The sequence below is a fragment of the Microcebus murinus genome, chromosome 14 (genome assembly GCF_040939455.1).
Source record: "Microcebus murinus isolate Inina chromosome 14, M.murinus_Inina_mat1.0, whole genome shotgun sequence".
NCBI classification, from domain to species: domain Eukaryota; kingdom Metazoa; phylum Chordata; class Mammalia; order Primates; family Cheirogaleidae; genus Microcebus; species Microcebus murinus.
The window spans coordinates 81,788,549-81,808,207 of record NC_134117.1 but is presented as its reverse complement, the minus strand read 5'-3'; the positions used below and the strand labels follow the sequence as shown (position 1 = coordinate 81,808,207).

Genomic DNA, 19,659 nt, shown 5'->3' with positions numbered 1-19,659 from the left:
CCGGTAGCCCGCCCGGAAAAGAGTCTGCCCCCGAGAGAAAGCACCCTGACCAGGTTCACCCGTGGGTGGGTGGCGAGCTAGCGGCGTTCAGAAGAGCGAGGCCCGCAGTCTGTGCGGAAGACACCTGCACTCGGGTGTGTGTGGCGGCCCGATTCACAAGCAGCTCTAGATGTTAAACCAAGGAGAAGCCAGGGAGTTCCCAAGGCCCCAGGTGTCCTCAGCCCACGACTGGCTGCTGTGGGAATGCGAAGCCCGGCTCCTTGTCTCAGAGCGGGGTTCCCAGGAGGATCAGGCTGAAGCTGGGACTTGGCCTCAAAGTGTCCCCTCGCATGGCCACCCCCTTCCCCTTCCTGCTCCTCTACTCCTGGTGCCCCTCCATCCAGGGGCCAGACCTTAAAGAGTCACCGCAAGAGAATCCTGGTCCCAAAGGAGCCTTCTGGGGGACCGGTGCTGAGAGAGGTTGTGGGCATGGCCCGCTGGGGCTCTGCCCGACCCAGGGCTGAGAGATGCCACCTCCCAGCTCTGGGTCCCTGCAGGAAGTGTTGGCAAGCACAGGGCCAGTCCCCCAAAGGCCCAGGTGCAGGGAGCCCAGGCCAAGCAGCCTGTGGAAGAAGCCACTTGCCGTGCCACCCCGGGAACAGGACTGCAGGCCCCGGCCCTTCCCACCTCCTCCTCCTCCTCCTCCTCCCCCCCCCGCGCCCCGCCCCCGGACATGGCACAGGGCTCAGAGACACCTCAGACTCTTGCTACCCAAGGTGCGAAGGGCATCAGTTGCTCCTCCAACCCCCCCCGCCCAGCAGACCACGTTGTCCAGCCAGCCCCCGGGCCTCCCTGGGGTGCCCAGCACAAAAGTGCAGACACCCACCGGACCCTCAGTCTCAGCTTTCGGATGTTTTTGCCACTCTAAGGACCCGCAGGCCCGCTGGGCCTTCGGGCAGGACAGAGAGCCCCGGGATCCGACGTGGAGAGCTGCGTGTACGTACGTCCCCATCAGGAGGCGGTCCCCACCTCCGCGGCTCTCCCCTCGCGGGGAGCGGCAGCCCCAGCCGGCAGCCGCAGGGCCTCAGGGAAGACACCAGGCTGGGCCCCCCGCGGCACAGCGGGGGCACGTCCCCCGCACTCGACTTAGGGAAGGCTGCTGGAGACTGCTGCGGCCACCCTGCTGCCGGGTTTCTGGAGGGCTTCCTGGAAGCAGCCTCCACACCAAGCCCTTGGAAGGCCCAGGCGACGGAGGAGCCGGTCAGGCAGGGGCCGAGGACGGTGAGAGGCCGGGCGGGAAGGAGCATGTCAGGCAGGGGCAGAGGACGGTGACAGGCCGGGCGGGGAGGAGCCGGTCAGGCGGGGGCCCAGGACAGTGACGGGCCTGGCCGGGGAGGAGTGCGTCAGGCAGGGGCAGAGGAGACGGGCTGGGTAAGGGGTAGAGTGACAGTTAGGGCACAATTCACAATCGCAAAGACGTGGAAGCGACCCGAGTGCCCATCCATCCAGGAGTGCATTAATAAAATGTGGCGCGTGGACACCACGGAGTGCCATTCGGCTGTGAGGAGCAGCGGTGAGAGGGCGCCTCTCGTGTTCTCCTGGCCAGAGCTGGAACCCGTTCCAGTAAGCCAGGTATCCCAAGAATGGACACACGAGCACCACGTGAGCGCGCTCACCAGCAAATTGGTACGAACGGATGGACACCTAAGTGGACGGAGAGGAATCACCTTCATCGGGTGGGTGTCGGGCGGGTGGGGGGAGGCGATGGGCATCCACATCCATTAGGAATGGGGTGGGTGCGCACCGACTGGGGGATGGGCGCACTTGAAGCTCTGACCCCAGGGGGGAGGCTTGGAGAGGGCAACTGTACCCGACCTTAACACTGGTACCCCCACAATACGCTGGAACAACATGAGAGGTATATGAATGAGAACACAGGGGGGAGGGGTGCACGGGCAACACATGTCACCTGAATACTTGTACTCCCATCATCTGCTTGAAAAGAGAGAGAAAAGAAAATGCAATCATAGAGGTAAGAGACACTTTTTAAAAATCATGAATCCGAAGAGAAAAGTAAAAGGAGGCCTGTGGAGCAGGTCTGGGTGTGACTCCGGATCCCCCAACATCAGGTGCCACCACCAAAGATTCCTGCGTGGAGCCCATAGAACCCCCAAAAGCAACGGGACGAGTTCTGGTCACATACTCCCTCAAAATGACATCCTGGCCTTCTTCTGGAACTCCCTCCCCTCTCAGACTCTCAAGGTTTTCTCCAGCGTGTCGGTTCCCACAGAGCAGACCTTTGGTCTGAGACCTGACAGTCCAGATGCCACGCATGCTGCCGCGTGGCGGCGGTGTCGCGATTTGGGACAAGAGGAGGCCCCACGGTGCGGGCTGGGGCGCCAGGCAGCTCGGCGGGCGCTGAGGGTTGGGGTCACCCCCACCCCGGGCCGCCGCCGCGCTCCCAGAAAGGGGACAGAACAAGAGGCAAAAAAAAAAAAAAAAAAAAGAAGCAGCCTGTGGCCCCCGGTATTCCCAGGCGGTCTCCCATCCAAGTACTGACCGGGCCCGACCCTGCTTAGCTTCCGAGACCAGACGAGATCGGGGGGCGTTCAGGGTGGTGTGGCCCTAGACGGCGGCGGAGGGCGCCCCTGCCCCGCTCAAGAAGCCGAGCCTCTCTGCGCTTTCCCCCCGCCGCCGCCGCCGCCGCCGCCGCCGCCGCCGCCGCCGCCGCCTCCCGCCCCAGGCCCCGCGCCGGGCCGGGCCTGTTGAGCTCGCCGGCCGGGTCCCGTGGGCTCCCAGGGACGGGGGTGATGGGCGGGGCGGGGCGGGGGGCTGTCTCTCTATACACACACACACACACTCACACTCACTCACACTCAAACAAGATGCGCCTCCACGGCTGGACTCGCCAAGGTGGAGCCCTCCCAGCCCCCCTCGTCTCCTCGCCCGGCCTCCTTCACCTACCCGCTGCCCACCCCCAGCGCGTCGCCGCCGCTGACGCTGACTGCGCACGCGCGCGCCCTTTGACCCCAGCCAGGGGCCGCCCTCCCCCACAACCCCTTTCAGCTGTGCCCCCCCTCGCCCTGTTGGTGGGCTGCCGCCTATTCCCCCGGGCCAGGGCTGGGGCACAGCGCAAGGGGGAGGGGAGCCAGTGTATGGGGCGTCTCTCTCTGGGGATGTGTCCCATGGGTGGGGTGGGGTGGCGTGGTTTGTGGGGCGCTGAAGAAATCAGTCCCCTCCATCTCCTACCTCTGGAAAACGCCCAAGCCCGTGGAGAACCGCCGGCACCGCTTCGTGGGGGCCGGGACCCTCCTCTGTGTCCTCCTGTGGCCCGGTCCAAGGGGCCTGGGCCTGGCCGGGGCTGCATTGGACCCCGACCACCCTGGCGTGTGGACTCGCTAAAAATCGGCCATTAGATATTGGATTCCAGCTTCATTGAGGTCATTTCACTAATGAGTGCACCGGAAAGAGTTTCCTAATCCATCTGTGAGGGTGGCAACTGAAAGAGAATTTGAAAGCTGACAGAATAGGCGAGGGAAGGCATAGGAGATTTCCACACCCAGCAAGGAAGCCTTTCCCGAAATGGAAGAAAGAAACGAGCAAACAGAGACACCGGTAGCCCGCCCGGAAAAGAGTCTGCCCCCGAGAGAAAGCACCCTGACCAGGTTCACCCGTGGGTGGGTGGCGAGCTAGCGGCGTTCAGAAGAGCGAGGCCCGCAGTCTGTGCGGAAGACACCTGCACTCGGGTGTGTGTGGCGGCCCGATTCACAAGCAGCTCTAGATGTTAAACCAAGGAGAAGCCAGGGAGTTCCCAAGGCCCCAGGTGTCCTCAGCCCACGACTGGCTGCTGTGGGAATGCGAAGCCCGGCTCCTTGTCTCAGAGCGGGGTTCCCAGGAGGATCAGGCTGAAGCTGGGACTTGGCCTCAAAGTGTCCCCTCGCATGGCCACCCCCTTCCCCTTCCTGCTCCTCTACTCCTGGTGCCCCTCCATCCAGGGGCCAGACCTTAAAGAGTCACCGCAAGAGAATCCTGGTCCCAAAGGAGCCTTCTGGGGGACCGGTGCTGAGAGAGGTTGTGGGCATGGCCCGCTGGGGCTCTGCCCGACCCAGGGCTGAGAGATGCCACCTCCCAGCTCTGGGTCCCTGCAGGAAGTGTTGGCAAGCACAGGGCCAGTCCCCCAAAGGCCCAGGTGCAGGGAGCCCAGGCCAAGCAGCCTGTGGAAGAAGCCACTTGCCGTGCCACCCCGGGAACAGGACTGCAGGCCCCGGCCCTTCCCACCTCCTCCTCCTCCTCCTCCTCCCCCCCCCGCGCCCCCCCCCCCGGACATGGCACAGGGCTCAGAGACACCTCAGACTCTTGCTACCCAAGGTGCGAAGGGCATCAGTTGCTCCTCCAACCCCCCCCCGCCCAGCAGACCACGTTGTCCAGCCAGCCCCCGGGCCTCCCTGGGGTGCCCAGCACAAAAGTGCAGACACCCACCGGACCCTCAGTCTCAGCTTTCAGATGTTTTTGCCACTCTAAGGACCCGCAGGCCCGCTGGGCCTTCGGGCAGGACAGAGAGCCCCGGGATCCGACGTGTAGAGCTGCGTGTACGTACGTCCCCATCAGGAGGCGGTCCCCACCTCCGCGGCTCTCCCCTCGCGGGGAGCGGCAGCCCCAGCCGGCAGCCGCAGGGCATCAGGGAAGACACCAGGCTGGGCCCCCCGCGGCACAGCGGGGGCACGTCCCCCGCACTCGACTTAGGGAAGGCTGCTGGAGACTGCTGCGGCCACCCTGCTGCCGGGTTTCTGGAGGGCTTCCTGGAAGCAGCCTCCACACCAAGCCCTTGGAAGGCCCAGGCGACGGAGGAGCCGGTCAGGCAGGGGCCGAGGACGGTGAGAGGCCGGGCGGGAAGGAGCATGTCAGGCAGGGGCAGAGGACGGTGACAGGCCGGGCGGGGAGGAGCCGGTCAGGCGGGGGCCCAGGACAGTGACGGGCCTGGCCGGGGAGGAGTGGGTCAGGCAGGGGCAGAGGAGACGGGCTGGGTAAGGGGTAGAGTGACAGTTAGGGCACAATTCACAATCGCAAAGACGTGGAAGCGACCCGAGTGCCCATCCATCCAGGAGTGCATTAATAAAATGTGGCGCGTGGACACCACGGAGTGCCATTCGGCTGTGAGGAGCAGCGGTGAGAGGGCGCCTCTCGTGTTCTCCTGGCCAGAGCTGGAACCCGTTCCAGTAAGCCAGGTATCCCAAGAATGGACACACGAGCACCACGTGAGCGCGCTCACCAGCAAATTGGTACGAACGGATGGACACCTAAGTGGACGGAGAGGAATCACCTTCATCGGGTGGGTGTCGGGCGGGTGGGGGGAGGCGATGGGCATCCACATCCATTAGGAATGGGGTGGGTGCGCACCGACTGGGGGATGGGCGCACTTGAAGCTCTGACCCCAGGGGGGAGGCTTGGAGAGGGCAACTGTACCCGACCTTAACACTGGTACCCCCACAATACGCTGGAACAACATGAGAGGTATATGAATGAGAACACAGGGGGGAGGGGTGCACGGGCAACACATGTCACCTGAATACTTGTACTCCCATCATCTGCTTGAAAAGAGAGAGAAAAGAAAATGCAATCATAGAGGTAAGAGACACTTTTTAAAAATCATGAATCCGAAGAGAAAAGTAAAAGGAGGCCTGTGGAGCAGGTCTGGGTGTGACTCCGGATCCCCCAACATCAGGTGCCACCACCAAAGATTCCTGCGTGGAGCCCATAGAACCCCCAAAAGCAACGGGACGAGTTCTGGTCACATACTCCCTCAAAATGACATCCTGGCCTTCTTCTGGAACTCCCTCCCCTCTCAGACTCTCAAGGTTTTCTCCAGCGTGTCGGTTCCCACAGAGCAGACCTTTGGTCTGAGACCTGACAGTCCAGATGCCACGCATGCTGCCGCGTGGCGGCGGTGTCGCGGCTTGGGACAAGAGGAGGCCCCACGGTGCGGGCTGGGGCGCCAGGCAGCTCGGCGGGCGCTGAGGGTTGGGGTCACCCCCACCCCGGGCCGCCGCCGCGCTCCCAGAAAGGGGACAGAACAAGAGGCAAAAAAAAAAAAAAAAAAAAGAAGCAGCCTGTGGCCCCCGGTATTCCCAGGCGGTCTCCCATCCAAGTACTGACCGGGCCCGACCCTGCTTAGCTTCCGAGACCAGACGAGATCGGGGGGCGTTCAGGGTGGTGTGGCCCTAGACGGCGGCGGAGGGCGCCCCTGCCCCGCTCAAGAAGCCGAGCCTCTCTGCGCTTTCCCCCCGCCGCCGCCGCCGCCGCCGCCGCCGCCGCCGCCGCCGCCTCCCGCCCCAGGCCCCGCGCCGGGCCGGGCCTGTTGAGCTCGCCGGCCGGGTCCCGTGGGCTCCCAGGGACGGGGGTGATGGGCGGGGCGGGGCGGGGGGCTGTCTCTCTATACACACACACACACACTCACACTCACTCACACTCACACAAGATGCGCCTCCACGGCTGGACTCGCCAAGGTGGAGCCCTCCCAGCCCCCCTCGTCTCCTCGCCCGGCCTCCTTCACCTACCCGCTGCCCACCCCCAGCGCGTCGCCGCCGCTGACGCTGACTGCGCACGCGCGCGCCCTTTGACCCCAGCCAGGGGCCGCCCTCCCCCACAACCCCTTTCAGCTGTGCCCCCCCTCGCCCTGTGGGTGGGCTGCCGCCTATTCCCCCGGGCCAGGGCTGGGGCACAGCGCAAGGGGGAGGGGAGCCAGTGTATGGGGCGTCTCTCTCTGGGGATGTGTCCCATGGGTGGGGTGGGGTGGCGTGGTTTGTGGGGCGCTGAAGAAATCAGTCCCCTCCATCTCCTACCTCTGGAAAACGCCCAAGCCCGTGGAGAACCGCCGGCACCGCTTCGTGGGGGCCGGGACCCTCCTCTGTGTCCTCCTGTGGCCCGGTCCAAGGGGCCTGGGCCTGGCCGGGGCTGCATTGGACCCCGACCACCCTGGCGTGTGGACTCGCTAAAAATCGGCCATTAGATATTGGATTCCAGCTTCATTGAGGTCATTTCACTAATGAGTGCACCGGAAAGAGTTTCCTAATCCATCTGTGAGGGTGGCAACTGAAAGAGAATTTGAAAGCTGACAGAATAGGCGAGGGAAGGCATAGGAGATTTCCACACCCAGCAAGGAAGCCTTTCCCGAAATGGAAGAAAGAAACGAGCAAACAGAGACACCGGTAGCCCGCCCGGAAAAGAGTCTGCCCCCGAGAGAAAGCACCCTGACCAGGTTCACCCGTGGGTGGGTGGCGAGCTAGCGGCGTTCAGAAGAGCGAGGCCCGCAGTCTGTGCGGAAGACACCTGCACTCGGGTGTGTGTGGCGGCCCGATTCACAAGCAGCTCTAGATGTTAAACCAAGGAGAAGCCAGGGAGTTCCCAAGGCCCCAGGTGTCCTCAGCCCACGACTGGCTGCTGTGGGAATGCGAAGCCCGGCTCCTTGTCTCAGAGCGGGGTTCCCAGGAGGATCAGGCTGAAGCTGGGACTTGGCCTCAAAGTGTCCCCTCGCATGGCCACCCCCTTCCCCTTCCTGCTCCTCTACTCCTGGTGCCCCTCCATCCAGGGGCCAGACCTTAAAGAGTCACCGCAAGAGAATCCTGGTCCCAAAGGAGCCTTCTGGGGGACCGGTGCTGAGAGAGGTTGTGGGCATGGCCCGCTGGGGCTCTGCCCGACCCAGGGCTGAGAGATGCCACCTCCCAGCTCTGGGTCCCTGCAGGAAGTGTTGGCAAGCACAGGGCCAGTCCCCCAAAGGCCCAGGTGCAGGGAGCCCAGGCCAAGCAGCCTGTGGAAGAAGCCACTTGCCGTGCCACCCCGGGAACAGGACTGCAGGCCCCGGCCCTTCCCACCTCCTCCTCCTCCTCCTCCTCCCCCCCCCGCGCCCCGCCCCCGGACATGGCACAGGGCTCAGAGACACCTCAGACTCTTGCTACCCAAGGTGCGAAGGGCATCAGTTGCTCCTCCAACCCCCCCCCGCCCAGCAGACCACGTTGTCCAGCCAGCCCCCGGGCCTCCCTGGGGTGCCCAGCACAAAAGTGCAGACACCCACCGGACCCTCAGTCTCAGCTTTCGGATGTTTTTGCCACTCTAAGGACCCGCAGGCCCGCTGGGCCTTCGGGCAGGACAGAGAGCCCCGGGATCCGACGTGGAGAGCTGCGTGTACGTACGTCCCCATCAGGAGGCGGTCCCCACCTCCGCGGCTCTCCCCTCGCGGGGAGCGGCAGCCCCAGCCGGCAGCCGCAGGGCATCAGGGAAGACACCAGGCTGGGCCCCCCGCGGCACAGCGGGGGCACGTCCCCCGCACTCGACTTAGGGAAGGCTGCTGGAGACTGCTGCGGCCACCCTGCTGCCGGGTTTCTGGAGGGCTTCCTGGAAGCAGCCTCCACACCAAGCCCTTGGAAGGCCCAGGCGACGGAGGAGCCGGTCAGGCAGGGGCCGAGGACGGTGAGAGGCCGGGCGGGAAGGAGCATGTCAGGCAGGGGCAGAGGACGGTGACAGGCCGGGCGGGGAGGAGCCGGTCAGGCGGGGGCCCAGGACAGTGACGGGCCTGGCCGGGGAGGAGTGCGTCAGGCAGGGGCAGAGGAGACGGGCTGGGTAAGGGGTAGAGTGACAGTTAGGGCACAATTCACAATCGCAAAGACGTGGAAGCGACCCGAGTGCCCATCCATCCAGGAGTGCATTAATAAAATGTGGCGCGTGGACACCACGGAGTGCCATTCGGCTGTGAGGAGCAGCGGTGAGAGGGCGCCTCTCGTGTTCTCCTGGCCAGAGCTGGAACCCGTTCCAGTAAGCCAGGTATCCCAAGAATGGACACACGAGCACCACGTGAGCGCGCTCACCAGCAAATTGGTACGAACGGATGGACACCTAAGTGGACGGAGAGGAATCACCTTCATCGGGTGGGTGTCGGGCGGGTGGGGGGAGGCGATGGGCATCCACATCCATTAGGAATGGGGTGGGTGCGCACCGACTGGGGGATGGGCGCACTTGAAGCTCTGACCCCAGGGGGGAGGCTTGGAGAGGGCAACTGTACCCGACCTTAACACTGGTACCCCCACAATACGCTGGAACAACATGAGAGGTATATGAATGAGAACACAGGGGGGAGGGGTGCACGGGCAACACATGTCACCTGAATACTTGTACTCCCATCATCTGCTTGAAAAGAGAGAGAAAAGAAAATGCAATCATAGAGGTAAGAGACACTTTTTAAAAATCATGAATCCGAAGAGAAAAGTAAAAGGAGGCCTGTGGAGCAGGTCTGGGTGTGACTCCGGATCCCCCAACATCAGGTGCCACCACCAAAGATTCCTGCGTGGAGCCCATAGAACCCCCAAAAGCAACGGGACGAGTTCTGGTCACATACTCCCTCAAAATGACATCCTGGCCTTCTTCTGGAACTCCCTCCCCTCTCAGACTCTCAAGGTTTTCTCCAGCGTGTCGGTTCCCACAGAGCAGACCTTTGGTCTGAGACCTGACAGTCCAGATGCCACGCATGCTGCCGCGTGGCGGCGGTGTCGCGATTTGGGACAAGAGGAGGCCCCACGGTGCGGGCTGGGGCGCCAGGCAGCTCGGCGGGCGCTGAGGGTTGGGGTCACCCCCACCCCGGGCCGCCGCCGCGCTCCCAGAAAGGGGACAGAACAAGAGGCAAAAAAAAAAAAAAAAAAAGAAGCAGCCTGTGGCCCCCGGTATTCCCAGGCAGTCTCCCATCCAAGTACTGACCGGGCCCGACCCTGCTTAGCTTCCGAGACCAGACGAGATCGGGGGGCGTTCAGGGTGGTGTGGCCCTAGACGGCGGCGGAGGGCGCCCCTGCCCCGCTCAAGAAGCCGAGCCTCTCTGCGCTTTCCCCCCGCCGCCGCCGCCGCCGCCGCCGCCGCCGCCGCCGCCGCCGCCTCCCGCCCCAGGCCCCGCGCCGGGCCGGGCCTGTTGAGCTCGCCGGCCGGGTCCCGTGGGCTCCCAGGGACGGGGGTGATGGGCGGGGCGGGGCGGGGGGCTGTCTCTCTATACACACACACACACACTCACACTCACTCAAACAAGATGCGCCTCCACGGCTGGACTCGCCAAGGTGGAGCCCTCCCAGCCCCCCTCGTCTCCTCGCCCGGCCTCCTTCACCTACCCGCTGCCCACCCCCAGCGCGTCGCCGCCGCTGACGCTGACTGCGCACGCGCGCGCCCTTTGACCCCAGCCAGGGGCCGCCCTCCCCCACAACCCCTTTCAGCTGTGCCCCCCCTCGCCCTGTGGGTGGGCTGCCGCCTATTCCCCCGGGCCAGGGCTGGGGCACAGCGCAAGGGGGAGGGGAGCCAGTGTATGGGGCGTCTCTCTCTGGGGATGTGTCCCATGGGTGGGGTGGGGTGGCGTGGTTTGTGGGGCGCTGAAGAAATCAGTCCCCTCCATCTCCTACCTCTGGAAAACGCCCAAGCCCCTGGAGAACCGCCGGCACCGCTTCTTGGGGGCCGGGACCCTCCTCTGTGTCCTCCTGTGGCCCGGTCCAAGGGGCCTGGGCCTGGCCGGGGCTGCATTGGACCCCGACCACCCTGGCGTGTGGACTCGCTAAAAATCGGCCATTAGATATTGGATTCCAGCTTCATTGAGGTCATTTCACTAATGAGTGCACCGGAAAGAGTTTCCTAATCCATCTGTGAGGGTGGCAACTGAAAGAGAATTTGAAAGCTGACAGAATAGGCGAGGGAAGGCATAGGAGATTTCCACACCCAGCAAGGAAGCCTTTCCCGAAATGGAAGAAAGAAACGAGCAAACAGAGACACCGGTAGCCCGCCCGGAAAAGAGTCTGCCCCCGAGAGAAAGCACCCTGACCAGGTTCACCCGTGGGTGGGTGGCGAGCTAGCGGCGTTCAGAAGAGCGAGGCCCGCAGTCTGTGCGGAAGACACCTGCACTCGGGTGTGTGTGGCGGCCCGATTCACAAGCAGCTCTAGATGTTAAACCAAGGAGAAGCCAGGGAGTTCCCAAGGCCCCAGGTGTCCTCAGCCCACGACTGGCTGCTGTGGGAATGCGAAGCCCGGCTCCTTGTCTCAGAGCGGGGTTCCCAGGAGGATCAGGCTGAAGCTGGGACTTGGCCTCAAAGTGTCCCCTCGCATGGCCACCCCCTTCCCCTTCCTGCTCCTCTACTCCTGGTGCCCCTCCATCCAGGGGCCAGACCTTAAAGAGTCACCGCAAGAGAATCCTGGTCCCAAAGGAGCCTTCTGGGGGACCGGTGCTGAGAGAGGTTGTGGGCATGGCCCGCTGGGGCTCTGCCCGACCCAGGGCTGAGAGATGCCACCTCCCAGCTCTGGGTCCCTGCAGGAAGTGTTGGCAAGCACAGGGCCAGTCCCCCAAAGGCCCAGGTGCAGGGAGCCCAGGCCAAGCAGCCTGTGGAAGAAGCCACTTGCCGTGCCACCCCGGGAACAGGACTGCAGGCCCCGGCCCTTCCCACCTCCTCCTCCTCCTCCTCCTCCCCCCCCCGCGCCCCCCCCCCCGGACATGGCACAGGGCTCAGAGACACCTCAGACTCTTGCTACCCAAGGTGCGAAGGGCATCAGTTGCTCCTCCAACCCCCCCCCGCCCAGCAGACCACGTTGTCCAGCCAGCCCCCGGGCCTCCCTGGGGTGCCCAGCACAAAAGTGCAGACACCCACCGGACCCTCAGTCTCAGCTTTCGGATGTTTTTGCCACTCTAAGGACCCGCAGGCCCGCTGGGCCTTCGGGCAGGACAGAGAGCCCCGGGATCCGACGTGTAGAGCTGCGTGTACGTACGTCCCCATCAGGAGGCGGTCCCCACCTCCGCGGCTCTCCCCTCGCGGGGAGTGGCAGCCCCAGCCGGCAGCCGCAGGGCATCAGGGAAGACACCAGGCTGGGCCACCCGCGGCACAGCGGGGGCACGTCCCCCGCACTCGACTTAGGGAAGGCTGCTGGAGACTGCTGCGGCCACCCTGCTGCCGGGTTTCTGGAGGGCTTCCTGGAAGCAGCCTCCACACCAAGCCCTTGGAAGGCCCAGGCGACGGAGGAGCCGGTCAGGCAGGGGCCGAGGACGGTGAGAGGCCGGGCGGGAAGGAGCATGTCAGGCAGGGGCAGAGGACGGTGACAGGCCGGGCGGGGAGGAGCCGGTCAGGCGGGGGCCCAGGACAGTGACGGGCCTGGCCGGGGAGGAGTGCGTCAGGCAGGGGCAGAGGAGACGGGCTGGGTAAGGGGTAGAGTGACAGTTAGGGCACAATTCACAATCGCAAAGACGTGGAAGCGACCCGAGTGCCCATCCATCCAGGAGTGCATTAATAAAATGTGGCGCGTGGACACCACGGAGTGCCATTCGGCTGTGAGGAGCAGCGGTGAGAGGGCGCCTCTCGTGTTCTCCTGGCCAGAGCTGGAACCCGTTCCAGTAAGCCAGGTATCCCAAGAATGGACACACGAGCACCACGTGAGCGCGCACACCAGCAAATTGGTACGAACGGATGGACACCTAAGTGGACGGAGAGGAATCACCTTCATCGGGTGGGTGTCGGGCGGGTGGGGGGAGGCGATGGGCATCCACATCCATTAGGAATGGGGTGGGTGCGCACCGACTGGGGGATGGGCGCACTTGAAGCTCTGACCCCAGGGGGGAGGCTTGGAGAGGGCAACTGTACCCGACCTTAACACTGGTACCCCCACAATACGCTGGAACAACATGAGAGGTATATGAATGAGAACACAGGGGGGAGGGGTGCACGGGCAACACATGTCACCTGAATACTTGTACTCCCATCATCTGCTTGAAAAGAGAGAGAAAAGAAAATGCAATCATAGAGGTAAGAGACACTTTTTAAAAATCATGAATCCGAAGAGAAAAGTAAAAGGAGGCCTGTGGAGCAGGTCTGGGTGTGACTCCGGATCCCCCAACATCAGGTGCCACCACCAAAGATTCCTGCGTGGAGCCCATAGAACCCCCAAAAGCAACGGGACGAGTTCTGGTCACATACTCCCTCAAAATGACATCCTGGCCTTCTTCTGGAACTCCCTCCCCTCTCAGACTCTCAAGGTTTTCTCCAGCGTGTCTGTTCCCACAGAGCAGACCTTTGGTCTGAGACCTGACAGTCCAGATGCCACGCATGCTGCCGCGTGGCGGCGGTGTCGCGGCTTGGGACAAGAGGAGGCCCCACGGTGCGGGCTGGGGCGCCAGGCAGCGCGGCGGGCGCTGAGGGTTGGGGTCACCCCCACCCCGGGCCGCCGCCGCGCTCCCAGAAAGGGGACAGAACAAGAGGCAAAAAAAAAAAAAAAAAAAAGAAGCAGCCTGTGGCCCCCGGTATTCCCAGGCGGTCTCCCATCCAAGTACTGACCGGGCCCGACCCTGCTTAGCTTCCGAGACCAGACGAGATCGGGGGGCGTTCAGGGTGGTGTGGCCCTAGACGGCGGCGGAGGGCGCCCCTGCCCCGCTCAAGAAGCCGAGCCTCTCTGCGCTTTCCCCCCGCCGCCGCCGCCGCCGCCGCCGCCGCCGCCGCCGCCGCCTCCCGCCCCAGGCCCCGCGCCGGGCCGGGCCTGTTGAGCTCGCCGGCCGGGTCCCGTGGGCTCCCAGGGACGGGGGTGATGGGCGGGGCGGGGCGGGGGGCTGTCTCTCTATACACACACACACACACTCACACTCACTCACACTCACACAAGATGCGCCTCCACGGCTGGACTCGCCAAGGTGGAGCCCTCCCAGCCCCCCTGGTCTCCTCGCCCGGCCTCCTTCACCTACCCGCTGCCCACCCCCAGCGCGTCGCCGCCGCTGACGCTGACTGCGCACGCGCGCGCCCTTTGACCCCAGCCAGGGGCCGCCCTCCCCCACAACCCCTTTCAGCTGTGCCCCCCCTCGCCCTGTTGGTGGGCTGCCGCCTATTCCCCCGGGCCAGGGCTGGGGCACAGCGCAAGGGGGAGGGGAGCCAGTGTATGGGGCGTCTCTCTCTGGGGATGTGTCCCATGGGTGGGGTGGGGTGGCGTGGTTTGTGGGGCGCTGAAGAAATCAGTCCCCTCCATCTCCTACCTCTGGAAAACGCCCAAGCCCGTGGAGAACCGCCGGCACCGCTTCGTGGGGGCCGGGACCCTCCTCTGTGTCCTCCTGTGGCCCGGTCCAAGGGGCCTGGGCCTGGCCGGGGCTGCATTGGACCCCGACCACCCTGGCGTGTGGACTCGCTAAAAATCGGCCATTAGATATTGGATTCCAGCTTCATTGAGGTCATTTCACTAATGAGTGCACCGGAAAGAGTTTCCTAATCCATCTGTGAGGGTGGCAACTGAAAGAGAATTTGAAAGCTGACAGAATAGGCGAGGGAAGGCATAGGAGATTTCCACACCCAGCAAGGAAGCCTTTCCCGAAATGGAAGAAAGAAACGAGCAAACAGAGACACCGGTAGCCCGCCCGGAAAAGAGTCTGCCCCCGAGAGAAAGCACCCTGACCAGGTTCACCCGTGGGTGGGTGGCGAGCTAGCGGCGTTCAGAAGAGCGAGGCCCGCAGTCTGTGCGGAAGACACCTGCACTCGGGTGTGTGTGGCGGCCCGATTCACAAGCAGCTCTAGATGTTAAACCAAGGAGAAGCCAGGGAGTTCCCAAGGCCCCAGGTGTCCTCAGCCCACGACTGGCTGCTGTGGGAATGCGAAGCCCGGCTCCTTGTCTCAGAGCGGGGTTCCCAGGAGGATCAGGCTGAAGCTGGGACTTGGCCTCAAAGTGTCCCCTCGCATGGCCACCCCCTTCCCCTTCCTGCTCCTCTACTCCTGGTGCCCCTCCATCCAGGGGCCAGACCTTAAAGAGTCACCGCAAGAGAATCCTGGTCCCAAAGGAGCCTTCTGGGGGACCGGTGCTGAGAGAGGTTGTGGGCATGGCCCGCTGGGGCTCTGCCCGACCCAGGGCTGAGAGATGCCACCTCCCAGCTCTGGGTCCCTGCAGGAAGTGTTGGCAAGCACAGGGCCAGTCCCCCAAAGGCCCAGGTGCAGGGAGCCCAGGCCAAGCAGCCTGTGGAAGAAGCCACTTGCCGTGCCACCCCGGGAACAGGACTGCAGGCCCCGGCCCTTCCCACCTCCTCCTCCTCCTCCTCCTCCCCCCCCCGCGCCCCGCCCCCGGACATGGCACAGGGCTCAGAGACACCTCAGACTCTTGCTACCCAAGGTGCGAAGGGCATCAGTTGCTCCTCCAACCCCCCCCGCCCAGCAGACCACGTTGTCCAGCCAGCCCCCGGGCCTCCCTGGGGTGCCCAGCACAAAAGTGCAGACACCCACCGGACCCTCAGTCTCAGCTTTCGGATGTTTTTGCCACTCTAAGGACCCGCAGGCCCGCTGGGCCTTCGGGCAGGACAGAGAGCCCCGGGATCCGACGTGGAGAGCTGCGTGTACGTACGTCCCCATCAGGAGGCGGTCCCCACCTCCGCGGCTCTCCCCTCGCGGGGAGCGGCAGCCCCAGCCGGCAGCCGCAGGGCCTCAGGGAAGACACCAGGCTGGGCCCCCCGCGGCACAGCGGGGGCACGTCCCCCGCACTCGACTTAGGGAAGGCTGCTGGAGACTGCTGCGGCCACCCTGCTGCCGGGTTTCTGGAGGGCTTCCTGGAAGCAGCCTCCACACCAAGCCCTTGGAAGGCCCAGGCGACGGAGGAGCCGGTCAGGCAGGGGCCGAGGACGGTGAGAGGCCGGGCGGGAAGGAGCATGTCAGGCAGGGGCAGAGGACGGTGACAGGCCGGGCGGGGAGGAGCCGGTCAGGCGGGGGCCCAGGACAGTGACGGGCCTGGCCGGGGAGGAGTGCGTCAGGCAGGGGCAGAGGAGACGGGCTGGGTAAGGGGTAGAGTGACAGTTAGGGCACAATTCACAATCGCAAAGACGTGGAAGCGACCCGAGTGCCCATCCATCCAGGAGTGCATTAATAAAATGTGGCGCGTGGACACCACGGAGTGCCATTCGGCTGTGAGGAGCAGCGGTGAGAGGGCGCCTCTCGTGTTCTCCTGGCCAGAGCTGGAACCCGTTCCAGTAAGCCAGGTATCCCAAGAATGGACACACGAGCACCACGTGAGCGCGCTCACCAGCAAATTGGTACGAACGGATGGACACCTAAGTGGACGGAGAGGAATCACCTTCATCGGGTGGGTGTCGGGCGGGTGGGGGGAGGCGATGGGCATCCACATCCATTAGGAATGGGGTGGGTGCGCACCGACTGGGGGATGGGCGCACTTGAAGCTCTGACCCCAGGGGGGAGGCTTGGAGAGGGCAACTGTACCCGACCTTAACACTGGTACCCCCACAATACGCTGGAACAACATGAGAGGTATATGAATGAGAACACAGGGGGGAGGGGTGCACGGGCAACACATGTCACCTGAATACTTGTACTCCCATCATCTGCTTGAAAAGAGAGAGAAAAGAAAATGCAATCATAGAGGTAAGAGACACTTTTTAAAAATCATGAATCCGAAGAGAAAAGTAAAAGGAGGCCTGTGGAGCAGGTCTGGGTGTGACTCCGGATCCCCCAACATCAGGTGCCACCACCAAAGATTCCTGCGTGGAGCCCATAGAACCCCCAAAAGCAACGGGACGAGTTCTGGTCACATACTCCCTCAAAATGACATCCTGGCCTTCTTCTGGAACTCCCTCCCCTCTCAGACTCTCAAGGTTTTCTCCAGCGTGTCGGTTCCCACAGAGCAGACCTTTGGTCTGAGACCTGACAGTCCAGATGCCACGCATGCTGCCGCGTGGCGGCGGTGTCGCGATTTGGGACAAGAGGAGGCCCCACGGTGCGGGCTGGGGCGCCAGGCAGCTCGGCGGGCGCTGAGGGTTGGGGTCACCCCCACCCCGGGCCGCCGCCGCGCTCCCAGAAAGGGGACAGAACAAGAGGCAAAAAAAAAAAAAAAAAAAAGAAGCAGCCTGTGGCCCCCGGTATTCCCAGGCGGTCTCCCATCCAAGTACTGACCGGGCCCGACCCTGCTTAGCTTCCGAGACCAGACGAGATCGGGGGGCGTTCAGGGTGGTGTGGCCCTAGACGGCGGCGGAGGGCGCCCCTGCCCCGCTCAAGAAGCCGAGCCTCTCTGCGCTTTCCCCCCGCCGCCGCCGCCGCCGCCGCCGCCGCCGCCGCCGCCGCCGCCTCCCGCCCCAGGCCCCGCGCCGGGCCGGGCCTGTTGAGCTCGCCGGCCGGGTCCCGTGGGCTCCCAGGGACGGGGGTGATGGGCGGGGCGGGGCGGGGGGCTGTCTCTCTATACACACACACACACACTCACACTCACTCACACTCAAACAAGATGCGCCTCCACGGCTGGACTCGCCAAGGTGGAGCCCTCCCAGCCCCCCTCGTCTCCTCGCCCGGCCTCCTTCACCTACCCGCTGCCCACCCCCAGCGCGTCGCCGCCGCTGACGCTGACTGCGCACGCGCGCGCCCTTTGACCCCAGCCAGGGGCCGCCCTCCCCCACAACCCCTTTCAGCTGTGCCCCCCCTCGCCCTGTTGGTGGGCTGCCGCCTATTCCCCCGGGCCAGGGCTGGGGCACAGCGCAAGGGGGAGGGGAGCCAGTGTATGGGGCGTCTCTCTCTGGGGATGTGTCCCATGGGTGGGGTGGGGTGGCGTGGTTTGTGGGGCGCTGAAGAAATCAGTCCCCTCCATCTCCTACCTCTGGAAAACGCCCAAGCCCGTGGAGAACCGCCGGCACCGCTTCGTGGGGGCCGGGACCCTCCTCTGTGTCCTCCTGTGGCCCGGTCCAAGGGGCCTGGGCCTGGCCGGGGCTGCATTGGACCCCGACCACCCTGGCGTGTGGACTCGCTAAAAATCGGCCATTAGATATTGGATTCCAGCTTCATTGAGGTCATTTCACTAATGAGTGCACCGGAAAGAGTTTCCTAATCCATCTGTGAGGGTGGCAACTGAAAGAGAATTTGAAAGCTGACAGAATAGGCGAGGGAAGGCATAGGAGATTTCCACACCCAGCAAGGAAGCCTTTCCCGAAATGGAAGAAAGAAACGAGCAAACAGAGACACCGGTAGCCCGCCCGGAAAAGAGTCTGCCCCCGAGAGAAAGCACCCTGACCAGGTTCACCCGTGGGTGGGTGGCGAGCTAGCGGCGTTCAGAAGAGCGAGGCCCGCAGTCTGTGCGGAAGACACCTGCACTCGGGTGTGTGTGGCGGCCCGATTCACAAGCAGCTCTAGATGTTAAACCAAGGAGAAGCCAGGGAGTTCCCAAGGCCCCAGGTGTCCTCAGCCCACGACTGGCTGCTGTGGGAATGCGAAGCCCGGCTCCTTGTCTCAGAGCGGGGTTCCCAGGAGGATCAGGCTGAAGCTGGGACTTGGCCTCAAAGTGTCCCCTCGCATGGCCACCCCCTTCCCCTTCCTGCTCCTCTACTCCTGGTGCCCCTCCATCCAGGGGCCAGACCTTAAAGAGTCACCGCAAGAGAATCCTGGTCCCAAAGGAGCCTTCTGGGGGACCGGTGCTGAGAGAGGTTGTGGGCATGGCCCGCTGGGGCTCTGCCCGACCCAGGGCTGAGAGATGCCACCTCCCAGCTCTGGGTCCCTGCAGGAAGTGTTGGCAAGCACAGGGCCAGTCCCCCAAAGGCCCAGGTGCAGGGAGCCCAGGCCAAGCAGCCTGTGGAAGAAGCCACTTGCCGTGCCACCCCGGGAACAGGACTGCAGGCCCCGGCCCTTCCCACCTCCTCCTCCTCCTCCTCCTCCCCCCCCCGCGCCCCCCCCCCCGGACATGGCACAGGGCTCAGAGACACCTCAGACTCTTGCTACCCAAGGTGCGAAGGGCATCAGTTGCTCCTCCAACCCCCCCCCGCCCAGCAGACCACGTTGTCCAGCCAGCCCCCGGGCCTCCCTGGGGTGCCCAGCACAAAAGTGCAGACACCCACCGGACCCTCAGTCTCAGCTTTCAGATGTTTTTGCCACTCTAAGGACCCGCAGGCCCGCTGGGCCTTCGGGCAGGACAGAGAGCCCCGGGATCCGACGTGTAGAGCTGCGTGTACGTACGTCCCCATCAGGAGGCGGTCCCCACCTCCGCGGCTCTCCCCTCGCGGGGAGCGGCAGCCCCAGCCGGCAGCCGCAGGGCATCAGGGAAGACACCAGGCTGGGCCCCCCGCGGCACAGCGGGGGCACGTCCCCCGCACTCGACTTAGGGAAGGCTGCTGGAGACTGCTGCGGCCACCCTGCTGCCGGGTTTCTGGAGGGCTTCCTGGAAGCAGCCTCCACACCAAGCCCTTGGAAGGCCCAGGCGACGGAGGAGCCGGTCAGGCAGGGGCCGAGGACGGTGAGAGGCCGGGCGGGAAGGAGCATGTCAGGCAGGGGCAGAGGACGGTGACAGGCCGGGCGGGGAGGAGCCGGTCAGGCGGGGGCCCAGGACAGTGACGGGCCTGGCCGGGGAGGAGTGGGTCAGGCAGGGGCAGAGGAGACGGGCTGGGTAAGGGGTAGAGTGACAGTTAGGGCACAATTCACAATCGCAAAGACGTGGAAGCGACCCGAGTGCCCATCCATCCAGGAGTGCATTAATAAAATGTGGCGCGTGGACACCACGGAGTGCCATTCGGCTGTGAGGAGCAGCGGTGAGAGGGCGCCTCTCGTGTTCTCCTGGCCAGAGCTGGAACCCGTTCCAGTAAGCCAGGTATCCCAAGAATGGACACACGAGCACCACGTGAGCGCGCTCACCAGCAAATTGGTACGAACGGATGGACACCTAAGTGGACGGAGAGGAATCACCTTC

The 19,659-nt window shown here is 64.3% G+C and overlaps 5 pseudogenes; all 5 read right to left on the bottom strand.

Annotated features, from left to right (window-relative positions):
• Positions 1 to 2,490: 2,490 nt before the first annotated feature.
• LOC142876244 (uncharacterized) lies at positions 2,491 to 2,610 on the bottom strand (annotated as a pseudogene).
• Positions 2,611 to 6,083: 3,473 nt separating this feature from the next.
• On the bottom strand, positions 6,084 to 6,203 carry LOC142876243 (uncharacterized; annotated as a pseudogene).
• A 3,468-nt stretch (positions 6,204 to 9,671) lies between these two features.
• LOC142876294 (uncharacterized) lies at positions 9,672 to 9,791 on the bottom strand (annotated as a pseudogene).
• A 3,467-nt stretch (positions 9,792 to 13,258) lies between these two features.
• Positions 13,259 to 13,378, bottom strand: LOC142876242 (uncharacterized; annotated as a pseudogene).
• A 3,468-nt stretch (positions 13,379 to 16,846) lies between these two features.
• LOC142876241 (uncharacterized) lies at positions 16,847 to 16,966 on the bottom strand (annotated as a pseudogene).
• Positions 16,967 to 19,659: the final 2,693 nt, after the last annotated feature.